This window comes from Octodon degus, unplaced genomic scaffold (assembly GCF_000260255.1).
Source record: "Octodon degus isolate 3935 unplaced genomic scaffold, OctDeg1.0 scaffold00004, whole genome shotgun sequence".
Classification (NCBI taxonomy): Eukaryota; Metazoa; Chordata; class Mammalia; order Rodentia; family Octodontidae; genus Octodon; species Octodon degus.
This window is the reverse complement of record NW_004524580.1, coordinates 7,072,993-7,086,910: the sequence shown is the minus strand read 5'-3', so window position 1 is coordinate 7,086,910 and position 13,918 is coordinate 7,072,993. Positions and strand designations below refer to the sequence as shown.

The 13,918-nt window shown below is 37.3% G+C and overlaps 1 protein-coding gene across 1 annotated transcript in view; it reads left to right on the top strand.

The window, feature by feature from the left end:
* The window catches only part of Pawr (pro-apoptotic WT1 regulator), a 109,741-nt gene that overhangs the window by 84,608 nt on the left and 11,215 nt on the right, over window positions 1-13,918 (top strand). The gene's annotated exons all lie outside the window — the stretch shown is intronic.

Genomic DNA, 13,918 nt, shown 5'->3' with positions numbered 1-13,918 from the left:
ATTAAGCAGATATTAAATGGCTGGTTTTGCCAGCACCTCCTCATAATACTGTTCTGCCTCATATAGATAAGAATGGAGGCAATGTACAAGTTTATTTCATTCAGATTCCAAATAACTGGGATGTTACCAATAACTGGAAGTCTACCAATAGCTAGACCTTTTTCTGTTTAACACAGGTTTTAAAAAATTAGTGTGGCAGAGGGGAGTAACTTCTGCATACATCTGGCTCTGGATTTCATATTCTACCATATGCTTTCCTTCGTCCTAGCTATAGTATATTGTTGGAAAATAGCTTTTGTTCTTAAGTATGGTATTGAAATTTGAGCTAAAATATTTGCATAATTATGAAAGAGAAATTATGTAATACTATTCAGCATATTTAGTCTTTTTTTTTTTTTTTTTTTTTGCCATGCTTGGGGAGTAAACCTAGACCTTTCCACATGCTAAGCAAACACTATCATAGAGCTACATTAAGTCCCATAATTTTACTTGTAAGTGCATTTTATGTATTATACTTATTTGGAAATTAACCTTTAAAGCTGAAAATACTGTTCCTCATTTTCAGAAAGCTCTATTGAGATGGAATTTAAATGCCATAAGCTGCTCTTTTAAGGTATACAAAAGCAGTTATTAGTATAATATATTCATAATGTTGTACAACCATTACCACTATCTAGTTTCAGCATTTATTTTTCTCCCCTGAAAGAAAGCTCATGGCCATTAAATAACCATGGCTCTTCCTGCTCATCAGTCCCTAGCTGCCAGTGAATGTTGTCTTTGTAAATTTGCTTAGACTAGATAGTTCATATAAGTTGAATATTGATATTTCACGTAAATTTGCTTAGATTAGGTAGTTCATATAAATTGAAGCACACAATTTGCCCTTTCATGTATGTTTGCTTACACTTAGTATAATGTGCTTAAGATTTATCCGTATCACAGTGTATATGAATGTACTGCATTTTATTTACATTTTTTGAGAAGTTGGGTTACTTGTACTTTTGGGGGTAATATGAAATAATTATAAATGCATGATAAGCTATAAAATCACATACACATTTTATGCAGTACTTTTAATACACAGAAATTATTGATAGTATTTCATTGGAAGTCTTCCCCCCCAAAAAAAACAAAATGGATGTTACATGTCAAATATTTATTGATTCATTCTGAGGTGTATGGTACTTGGCTGAGAGCTTCATGTTAAGATAATAATGAAGACAGTATAATCTTATATTCTTATTGAATATTATGATGACATTTGCAGAAATGTTTCCTGGTTTTGTTTTGTCTAGCTTTCAAGTAATAATATTTCAGCAGCCAAGTATATTTAATGAAATAGCTACTAAATATAACAAATTATATTATTGCATATAGCGAATTCTGCATTACTATATAATAAAATGTATGCTATAATACATTGTTTAAATATATAATTATTTTACTGTAATTAATATATTTAATGCACCAGAAATGAGCATGTATCGTATCTCCATAGTAGAACTTAAATTTTTAGCAGTGAGATAGGTTTATAAGCTGCAGCATGATAAATATATTGATACTATGTTACAATGCAGCCACTAAAATGCTGGTATAAAGATACTAAGAACATAGTGAAATTATTAGGGAAGTAGGTAGAATTATAGATATGTGCCACCAGCCTGGCTGCTTTGAGTTGATTTTTGATATGGTGGGATAGACACTTTCCCAGTATTCTTCCTATCTAAGAACATGGGATGTCATTGCATTCTTTTGTAGACACAAATATTTCTTTCAGCAATGTTTTATACTTTCTATTGTAGAAATCTTTCATTTCCTTGGCTAAAGAAGTAACTTTTTTGTGGCTATTTTGGTTGGCATTATTTTCTTGGTTGTCTTTCACGTAATCTTCTGTTGGTGAACATAAATTCCTAAACTTTATTTATTTTTTTGATACAGGTGTTTTTTGAGAGAACCTTTCCTTTTATTACTTCTCTCTCTCTCTCTCTCTCTCTCTCTCTCTCTCTCTCTCTCTTTAAACCTACTCTTGGCTGTATGCTACAAGGTTGTATTTTTAGGTTTAGGCCAGGTTTTGTTTTGTCTAGCTTTCAAGTGACAATATCTTAGCAATTACTGGGATTTTTGGAGGAAAAGGAGAGAATCCAGGGTGAAAATTTTAGGTTGGCTGGTTTGCATAATTTCAACAGGCTATTCTAAAGGACTGGTCCTTGGTTTCCTCGTGATGGTGCTGGGATGACTAAGCCAAAAGAGCTATGCTTCCTGGGGAGCTTGGGTTGTATAGAGGAGTTCTGGCTCTGGCCTGGGTAGTTCCCATATCAGAAGCGTGCTCCTGTTAAGTCTTTACTGTAAGAATTGACTAACTCCAGAAGCAGCAGTCTCTTCTAGCCCAGAAAATGATTTTCAGACAAATCAAAGTATAACACATACAGATATAAATTCCCTATGATGAATGTGATCATTGTATATATACCTAAATGGTACCAGTAAACTTAAACTTAAAAAAGAAAAAATAATATTTATTTTGAATTTTTATTTTGTTTATTGAGAAACAAATAGCAATAAGACAGTTTCAAAACAGGTTAGTAGGACAGTTAAAATAATACATTACATGTTATTGTCTTCATAGTAGTTATTCATAGTACAAGATGCAGACATGGTATCCTGTCTGAACACTATTAGTACAAATCTTTCTTCTCATTGAACTAAGAGAAAGTAGCTGTATATCTATCCTATTTTGTATATACAGATACAAAAATGGTCCTTCATTTATATTCCTTTTTTTTTGTTGTTGTTGTTTAGTTTTGTCAGAGATGGGTATTCCTTTGCCATTTAAATATTGTAGGTGAAAAAAATATTTTTAATACATGTTTGCAATACTTAACATTTATATTACTTGTGTGGAGTTGGTACATGTTGTGATTTATGTCTTGATGTCCTCCAAAACCTCATGTGATCGTAGGGCTTTTTCAGAGGTGGCTGGCTGAATCTAGTGTGTGATACTGAGACTAAGGTAGTAAAATTAGTAAATTAGTCCACGGATTGTTTTGGCATACTTGTGGATAGTGTTAAAAGTGTGAGTGCTACACTTACTCTAGGGATGGTAGTTTGCGTACAGTGTAAGGGACAAACGGGATTTTGTATCCTCCTCTCCCTTGTTGCCTTTGCTGCCTTCTGCTGCCATGAACGCTTTCTCCTTTGCCATGTGCCACCCTGCCTTGGTGCCAGCAGTTATGGACTGAAATCTATCAACCATGCTGAATAACCCTTTCCTACCATACTTCCCTTGTGAGTGTTGGGTGCATCTCAGCCACAAGAAAAGAAACTAAGATAGAACATGTGTGTAGCATACCCTAATCCTTTTTTTTTTTTATTCCCTCTCTTCTTGCTACAGACTTAGTATATTGTATTTCTATTTTTATTTCAAAAAAGATTTTATTTTACTTCTCTAATGACCATTGGTTGTTCAGAGTATATTGTTCAGTTTACATGTATGTGTATAGTTTCCATTAATCTTGTTTATTTCTAGTATCACATTGTGATCAGAAACCTTATATTTCAGTTTTTTTTTTAACGTTTATTGAGGCTTGTTTTGTGTTTAATATATAATCTGCCCTGTAGAGTGTTCCATACACTGATGAGAACACCATATGAAATATGATCAAAAACTACCATGAGTAGAGCCAGCCATATAGCTCAGCGAATTAAAACGCCTGCAGGCAGGTGAGTGGGGGGTTGATTGTCGGGCCTGCCATGCGCCCCTCCCCCCCAGGGCATGCTGAGCCAGCAATTAAGACTGGGCGTGGTGGTGAGTATATGTTTACAGCTCTTGGGAGGCTGTAAACAGTAGAATCACTGAGTCAGATCTAGTAGTGAGACCCTGAACAACACCCTGTAGACCCTTCCCTAAACATACCAAAAAAAAAAAAAAAGAAAAAGAAAAACTAGCATGAGTGTGTAAATTGGTAACATTCTTACTACACAGAAGGTATCCTGCCATACTGTCCTTTGAATATGCCCTGTCACCTAAGCACACTTATTCTATCATTCTTGACACTGTTTGGAGCAGTTCTGGAAGTCCTCTTTTGTGAATTTTTGTTTACCACTGTCATGGCTGCCTTGAACTGATTGTCTTGAACTGATTAAAAACATTTCTCTTTCATGGTTATTTTGACTTTGGGGAAGAATCAGAAGTTGCAGGATGCCAAATCTAGTAGATGAGTACATCATAATGGTTTACAGTAGTAGCCTGCTTTTCAGTTGAATGGCAGTTGGCAGCAACAGTCACACTTTTTTATTATACCTTGTAAGGACTTGAAAGAAAACTCAGAACTGCTTCAGAAATTAGCGAGAATGATGGGATAAGCATGTTGGAAATAAAGGGTAGGTATTTTGAAGGTGATTAATGGCAGTGTTTTTACTGTAATTAGTTTTTAAAAATTTAAAACTTCACTGTATATTTTGAGAACACCTCATATATTCTGTACAGTTTGGATAAAATATCTCATCAGTGCTTGTTCGGCTCATTTGTTCTATAATGCAGGCTAATTTTTTGCTTAATAGGTGATTTACTGTTTGGTTGACTTGTATGTTAAAAGTGTGTTGTTAGTGTCCCCAGCTATTGTAGTCCCATTTCTTTTTTTTTTTTTTTTTTAAGGTTTCAAACATTTATTGACTTAATAGTACTGATCACAGGAAAAAAAAAAAAAAAAAAGAAGTAAGATTCCTGATTAAGTATATTCCACTGTCCGGGCAATGGTTATTTTTAAAACTTTATTCAGTATTGTCTTGACCATGATTAAAACATGACATCATCTTGTGACCTCCCAGAGGGTAAATGTGTTACAGCTCATGTGCAACTTCTTGCAGTCCTAGCTTGGTCCTCCTCCAGTGTCTCCTCTTGGAGTTGTACCTGATTTTATTACCTGTCTTCATACGAATCCACTGAGGGATGGGGCGATTCTGCTTTTGCTTCTTGGCCAGGAATCGTTTGATTCTGAAAGTCTTGTGAGAAGACATGGTGCCGATAGGAGGCGAGAACACGCACTCGATGGCAGACTGAAGCAGAAGAGCCACATTTCCTTTTTGACCCACTAGTATTCCCTTTATATATTTGATTGATCTACTATTGGATACGTACATGTATACTTGTTTTATCTTCTTAATCTCTTTGTCATTATGTCTTTTTTTTCCCACAGATTTTGACTTAAAATTCATTCTGTGTAATTATGTATAGCTACTCCTTGCTTTGTGTTTCTGTGTACATAGGATATCTTTTTCATTTCTTAAATTTTATTGTCTATTTTAGTTACTTTTTCATCACTGAGAAATGATACCCAACACAATAATTAAAGGAGGAAATGTTTATTTTGGCTCAGAGTTTGTAGAAGTTTGAGGGAGAAGAAGCAAATGGGCTTGGAGAGGAGAAAGAGCATATGCCATGAAGGGAGGAAGAAGAGAGGTATGCAGGGCAAGGGAGGGAGACAGACCCTTCCAGGCAGTGCCCCGAGACCCAACTTCACTTCCAAATCACTCTTAGCTATAAGCACCCAGTGAACTAATCCACTGGTAAGTATTATGCTCCCATGGCTAATTGCCTCCTCAGAGTTCCACTTACAAAGCTTCGGGAGACACTAGATTAGTCTCTTGTCAGAATCCTCTCTCTCTCTCTCTCTCTCTCTCTCTCTCTCTCTCTCTCTCTCTCTCTCTCTCTGCGGTACTGGGGATTGAACTCAGGACCCTGTGCTTGCCGTGCAATCTTTGCTTATTCTTCTAAGCTATCTCCCCGGCCCTCTTATGTGTTTTTGTAAAAAGCCATTCGTGTAGTTTGTCTTTTAGTTGGAGAATTTAATCTTTGCATTTATAACTACTGTTGGTAAGAACTTAATCCTGCCATTTTACAAAAGTTATTTTCTGGTTATTTTATATAATCTTTGTTTCTCCTGTCTCTCATTGTTTATCAAAGTGAAAAACTTTATGTAGTGATAAACTTCTTTTTTTCCATGTGTGTCTTTTATCAGTGAATTTTATTTGATATATATTCATTATACTTCTGGATCTTTCACTTCTAAACGTAGTTCTCTCTTAAGCACTTTTGTAATGCTGGTCAAGTAGTGATGAATTGGCTCAGAATTTATTTAGGAAAAGCTTTATTTCATTTCTAAAGGATATATGGCCAGGTATAGTAATCTTGGTAATTCTTTTCCCCTGCTTTCTTCTCGTATTTTAAATATGTCAGAGATTTTTTTCTGGCCTGTGGTGTTTCTACTGAGAAATCTGTTAGTCTAACAGGTATTTCCTTATATAATTAATTCTCTTTTTTGTTTTGATATGGGACAATTTAATTGTAATATAGAGTGATAAACCCAACAGAGGCTTTATCTTGAGCTTACCACTTGGACTGGCATTTAGTAGTAAGGTTAGCCTATCCTTCGTAGGCTTGTTGCTTGGCATTTTCTTCTCTTTCTGGGTCTTTTATGTTCTCCGAAACATTTTCTTCCAGAAAAGGCCAGTTGCTTCACAGTTGAAAATGATGAGAGCAAAAGCCATTTCTCTGTGTCACCATTTTGAAGTGGTGTATGTAATTTACAGCAGTGCATTTACCAACAACGGCTGCTTCACTAAGCATAGTTACCCCAGTCTTCACCTCAAAGTGTGAAACTACTGATTGGCACAAAATGTTTCACCATTATCACATGTTGATGGATTATCCTTTATGATATACGCATTTATAACCCTAGCTTTTTCACAGGTTATAGAGTCAGATAAGCTGTAACCTGTGTCATTTATTCATACTAAGCATAACCTTACTACCTCACCTAACACGATTGTGCCTTACTAATTTGTGTAACACCTTTAGCAGCACTAGCTGCCTTAAGTCTTTTCTCTGTAAGATTTCAACATATACAAGGTTGCTAAGGTTAACAAGATTGGTCATGTGAACCCCATTCTCCTATTTCTACACAATTTTCTTCTTTTCTGTTGTGATTGCTGTATTTTCCCATCCTTCCTTAGCTTCTTTCCCAGCTTGTTTGGGGGCCATTTTGATAACAGTACTTGTAGTAATCCTATGAAGCTCTGACCAAAAATCACATCTACAAGCACGCACATCTGGGCTTAGACTGACGCTTATGCACACTTCCGTACACTTTTCTGGCATTGTTTACAGCCGTACGAGTAGCTGGCATGCTGGTCATAGCCCAGGGTGTTCATATGTGAGGGGCCGCCTTATGTCTTTCTTTCTTTTCTTTTTGGCAGAACTGGGGATTGAACTCAGTCCCTTGCACTTGCCATGGAAGCCCTTATTCCACTGAGCCATCTCCCTGGCCCCCACTCTATGTCTTATTTGACTAAATTTGCTTGGGGTCTTTTGAACATTCTAGACCTGGATATCTATATCTTTTTCAAAATTTTAGGGGGCCAGGGAGATGGCTCAGTAGAAGAGCATAAGTTCAATCCCCGATTCCACAAAAAAAAAGGAAGATTTTAATTATTATTTTGTTAACTAGGTTATTAATGCCTTTTCCCCCTTCACCTTTGGAACTTTAATAATACTTATTTGTTTAATGATGTCCAAACATTTCTTTATATTCCCTCCCTCCTTTTTTTTCCTCCCACCCTCCCTCCATTTTCTTCTCTCTCCTTGCTCTTTCCTTGTTTTCAGTTTCAGAAATTCTTTCTTCTGCATGTTCTGGTCTGTTGTTAAAAGAGCCATTCTAGGGCCCCAAGATTCTGTTTGGTTCCTTTATATTTTGTTTTTGTTTTGTCAGGTTGCCTACTTTTAATACCTTGTATCTTGCTGAGCTTTCTTAGCATCATTATTTTGAATCACTTTAATATATTTAATATAGTTAATACATTTCTCTTAAGTTGGTATTTGTTTCTAGAGAATTACTATGTTCCTTTGTAGGTTTCATGTATCCTTAGTGTTTTGGGTTTTTTTCTTAATTTCTCCCCCTTCCTCCCCTCCCTCTGGGTCTGCCTCCCTCTCTCCTTCCCTTGCTGTTTTCACCCTTCCTCTGTCCTCCCCCCTTTTCTTCTCCACTATGCCCCTACTTTCTTTTTCTCCTTCATCACCATCATCTTCACCAGGGATAGAACCCAACCAAGGCCATCACATTAAGCTATACCCCCCACCATTTTTTATTTGAGGTAGTGTCTTGCTAGCAAAATTCTGTATGTTAGGTTCCAACTTGCAGTCCTCCTCCCGGAGCCTTCCAGAGTGCTGCAATTACTGCCATGCACCTTGCTTCTTTGCTTTTTCATGTTTCTTACATCTTTATGCTCTAGATTTCTGTTGTAACAGTTGCTTCTTCAGTTCTAATAGTAGTTTTTATAGGGAAAGACTAATTTTCTAAGTCGTAGGTGTCAGTTGGGTAAGTGCTTCGGCTTTGCTTCTTTGATTACTTTGCCTGTGGTTACCATCGCTGATGTCTGGGAATGCTTCTGTGCTATGGCTGGCAGATGTGTCAGCACTCGAGGTGGCAGTGCAGCTGCAGGGCGGGGCTTCTCAGGCCCTCAGTAAGTGGGTGCTAACAGTAGGAACAGGAGCTGTGGTGCAGGAGCGTGTGGCTACAGAAAGGCAGCGACTGCTGAGCAGTTTGTTTTTAACCACTTAACAATTTACACAGAATGCCATTTGGGCGACATGTTTGTTTACATATTGACTATTTGGAGTGTTGCTTGGGCAGGTGTGACTTCAACCAGTTGATTCTTTTTTGTTGTTCTGGGGATAGAATTGAGGACCTTGTTCTTGCCAGGCAGGCACTTATGCTGCTGAGCTCTCTCCCCAGCCCAACCAGTTGTACTGAATAAATTTGATAAAATTGTTTTTATATTTCCTGTTATATTATCTTATACAAATTAATGAAAATAACATGCAATTTTTATCATACTTATTTAAATAGATTGGTAAATGGTCAAGCCCCATTGATGCTGTAGTTATAGCTGAGACGCCAGAAGCAAAGGAGATGGTTGGTATGTGTGAGGGAGATGAATCCTCAGGTCCCAGAGTGTAAGCCTATCTGTTCCCCTAGTTGGGATTGGACCACTTGTGTGCTGTAGAAGAGTGTGTGCTGAGGCCACATTTGCACAGCTGGCTGTAGCTGTATTTAGACTTTTGTGCAAGTGTGATAGAATGTTTGTGGGTTCCAAGGATGGCAAGCCACAGTGCTTATTGGTTCCTAGGGCCAGTGGATGATAGCAGCTATTTGTTCTATGACAGTTCCAAACACAGTGTCCTAGACTCCGGGAGTTGCAGTCACAAGCTCCCTTCCTGCAAAACAGTTCTCCAAACTGGATTTAAAGTCATTGAGGACTATAGACTTCCCTGTAGTTAACAAGTGCTGATCCTTTTATAGCAATAGCTTTTCCTGGCAATGGGGAGCTATTCCTGGCTGAGACTGTGCATGTCATATTTGTGATATCTTTTGTTTTTGTCTTTGTGCTGCCACCCCAGCTCCCTGTGTCCACCAGAAATCTTGTCACGCCCTTGCTGAGTTTTAGTGTTCTCCCTCAGTCACTTCCCTTGAACTGTAGGCATGCGTTTGTTGCCTTGGTTTTTGTTGACTTAGATGAGCTTTCAGCACTCGTCATCGTGGATCCTCCTCCAGCCTCTTTCCAAAATACTGTTTTAAACTTGTTTATTAAGCAAACACAAAACCATTAAAGGACAGTTATATTTCTGAGTGTATTGGTTTAGTTGTCATCATTATAGTTTCTTCCTGAATATTTTGTAGATTATAAAGAAAATAGGACTTTGTAAAGTGAAAAAGAGGTCCTCTGAAACGATTCTGACGTTTTTTTCTATAAGGCAGCTGATTCCGTACTGTTTTGGTTTTCTTCCCCATCTCGTATGTATTTGTTCCTTTCCTATTTATTTTTGTTATGTGTTGACATTATTCAGCTGTTCATCTTTATCCTGTTTTTGTGTGGGAATTTAGTTTATTCCAATGCTTCATTCTACCTGTATATATTCTGATAATCCCAGTGGTTAGGTCGGTCACTGTATAACTATCATCAAACATCTTTTAGATATCTCAGAAGTACACTATACTTAGCATTTTCAGAAGTAAATTTATAAAAGTTGGTGAATTTTAGTAGTTCATCTACATTTAATAACGCCAGAAACCTAGACAAAACACAGTATTTTTTTCCTCTGTCTTACCTGTATTTAGCAAATCACTGAAAGTATGAAAAACTTAAACACTAATGCATCAAATTTGTTTTCTAAAACGGTATTAGTTTGAGAATTGACCTAATCATCTGAGCTGATCAGCTGTTATGTGCTGTTATACATTGGTTTTCAAAGGGAAAAAGAAACAAAAGAGAAATAGAAACCTTAATTGCATTTTGACATTGTCGTCATCACCCCATCTGTGAGTGACTGGTGGACTTTTCCCACGGTGAGCTGCTTGCTGATGATGCCTGGCAACACTGTGTCAGTAGTATTTGAACTTTGGAATGAACTCAGCTATGAAACCAGTTCAGTCCTCAGCATTTAAGCATATGGGCTAGACTTTCTTGACTGATGGGTGTGTGTTCCTCCCTTGTTTCCCCTCTTTCTCCTCATCTAATGATCTTAGCTTTCTATGTGAGGACACAGTGTCAGGTATGTTTTAATGGCAGATCAAATCAAAGGGTGAAATGTATTCGAAGTTTTGGGGGAAAGTAGCTTGTGACAGGTTCTGTAATAATTAGGAAAGCAGATTGTGATTACACATTTCAAAAGTTACATTCTGTCACCTTATAAATTTGATAGAACTCTTAAATTTTATTTTCTGTAACAAAAAAATCTATAGATAGGAAATTTATAAATCAGAAATCTAATTTTACCATCAAAAGTTATTTTAGATTTTATTCATTTTCCTGAATCATGTATCACAGCTGGCTACCTGTGAAAGATTTAAGACAATTTTTTTGTGTGTGTGTGTGTGGTGGTGGTGGGGGGTTATGAGGTAGTACAAAGAATTGAAGACCTGTGTATGCTAATTGAGCAGTCTACCACTGAGCTATATCTTCACTTGTTGTTGTTGTTGTTTTAATGTATTTAGTACAGGGTCTAGAGGGTCTCACTATGTAGATCGGACTCGTTGTGATCCTCCTGTATTCAACTTTCCAAAGCCCTGGGATTACAAGTGCATGCCACCACACCCAGTCTCTGTCTCAGTTTGCCTGCTCTGGGGGCGGGGCCGGCATGGCTTGTGGTGCTGGGGATTGAACCCCAATCCCTGCGCTTTGCCTAAGCAGGCGCTTTAGTCCACTGAGCTTTCTGGCTGGCTCTGTAGCTTCACTTTATTTATTTTTTTTTAATTAAAACGTTTTTAATTTATTTTCTTTTAAAGAAATAAGATATTGCTATCTTGACCACACATTTTTATCTTTGTCTAACATTCCACTAACTACTATTTACAAATTCAAGAATAGACTTTTATTTATTTATTTTTAAAGTATAACATTCAATTTATTATTTCTTTTTTAAGAGAGTTTTCTTCAGTCCATTAAGACCCAGCTCCCCTTCCATGGGCTTTGGTGGAGGTCGTGGGGCAGCACCAGCAGATCTAAATCGGGGTGGAGGAGTTTGGTCCTTGCGGGCTTCACAAGATCGATTTCTGACCACTTTGCTGTGAATGGCACAACTCACACGGTAATGCAGCTTCATATACAGCTTGGGAAGCACATAACCGTCGAAGACACTCGCTTTGGAAATGTCCCTGACAGCGGCGACCTCCACCATGTTCCGAATGACAAACTTCTTAATAGCCTTATCCTTGGGTACGCACTGGGTGCAGTTCGTGCAGCGAATAGGCTGCACATGACCACGGCCCTTTTTGGCACGACTGTTGTTCCTTCTTTTTTTCGTCATCTTGGAAAGGAGGACCTGAAAGAGAGGAATAGACTTTTATACCAATGCTCATTTCCTTTTTTTTTTCTCTCTCTCTCCATAATTTTATTGAGAAACAAATAGCAATGAGACAGTTTCAGTGTAGCTGCACTTTAAAGACAAATTTGAAAAAGCTTGTTTTCTACATTTTGGATAAAAGTTTTAAAAAGCAAATATCCTGCTAATACTTCTCAACACTAATGCAAATGCTTTTCATCTATATCTCTAATATATTCCCATTGACATTCTGAATGTTAATCAGATTTTGTCAAAAATGACCAATAGAGCTTGTTTTGACAAGCTCACTTGACAGTTTTGTTAAAAAATGTATTTAGGATAGGGTATATAGGGTCTTACTGTGTAGATTGGACTCGTAGTGATCTGCCTGTGTCCAGCCTCCCAAGCGCTGGGATTACAGTGCCACGTCCAGTCTCAATTGCTGTTCCAGCATGCTCTGGGGGTGGGGCTGGCATGACATGCCGGGGATGGAACCCTAGCCACTGCATCTACCTAAGCAGGAGCTTTAATCTACTGAGCTATTTGGTCAGCCCTCTCTTTACTGTATCTTTATCTTCATTATTTCTGAGACATTAAGACTGATATAGAGATTTAAAGAGTATATTTGATTTTTAATATCATAGCAGAGATACCTCACAATAAGAATTTGAATTTCTTAAAAGTTTCATTTTATATCAAAGTCATAAAGATTTTTTTTCTTTTTAGTTTATGAGAACGGATTTGATTCTGTGTTGGTTGCTAGTTGAGCAACTATGTGGATATCTGTGTAGTTACCTAGTTGGTTTTCTACATAAAATTTCCCACCCTCAATTCTATCCAGTTTATTTTAGTTAACCAAATAGTTTCTAAATCCGTTAAATAGACATTCAAATTATTGTAATATATAACACGAAGAAAGTGAACAAAGCATGATTCTCTCAGGATGCCTCCAGTATCAAATGACCACCTGACATATTAAAGAAGGACTATTAAACCATAGTTGTTATTAAATATAAACATCTTCCTCTTGAACTCTAGTAGATGATTGAGTACACAATCATACTGTAGAGACTACCAATTTAGATCTCATTTAAAAATCATGGGAAATTACCTGAAAATCTCTTCCCCTACTTTTGTCAGTATAATACTGTGAGACTATTCTCTGAATGCAGTTAAAACAAAACAGAAATGAGGTATATAGTCCCACTACTTGGGACTCCTTCTGGCTCTTAGAAGCCTTTCTTTCTCTCAGTAAATACTTCCTACTTTAAAAAATGAGATATACAGTTATCCCTTGTGAATAGCATTGTCATTAGTTCAACCTAGATTAGATAAATTAACAGGTGTAATAGTAATCCTCTAAAATAGCTCTCAGTGAGCCCTCCCTACTACTATTCACACCTTGTGTAGTCCCCTCTCTCACTCTCGCAGGGATAAATGGCCAGCGGAATAAGGCAGCTGTTTCATAGTGTATCACTTAGACTGGGTTATTAACAGACACTCCTGCTTCTGTCTTGATTACTCTATCACTTCCTCTTGGGAACTAGTTGCCATGTGGCATGGAGGCCTGTGGAAGGGACCACATAGGGAAGAATTGGGGCCTCTGGCCAGCAGCCAGTGAAGAACTGAGTGCTTTTGCCATCAGCATGTGAGTGAATTTAGAAGCACGTTCTTCAGCCTGCTCAAGCCTTCACCTTGCAGTAGCACAAGCTGGCGTCTTATGAGACCATAAGTCGTAACTGTCCAGCTGAGCTGCTTCCAGGCTCCTTACCAACAGAAACTTGGAGATAATGAATGTGTGTTGTTTTTAGCCACTAATTTTTGGGGTAGTTTTTATGTTGTTATAGATAATAGAGCAAAAAAGAAGCACATTCATTTGTTGCATTAAAAACTAAAAAGTATTGACGTGCATTATTCAGAATATATAAATTGATGTTCAGGCAGTAGCTTTTTATTCAACTATTGCTTTAGTAAGACTTAAAGTGGTATTATTGAACATGGTTTTATATTATCTACATACATACTTTCAAGGAAATTATGCAA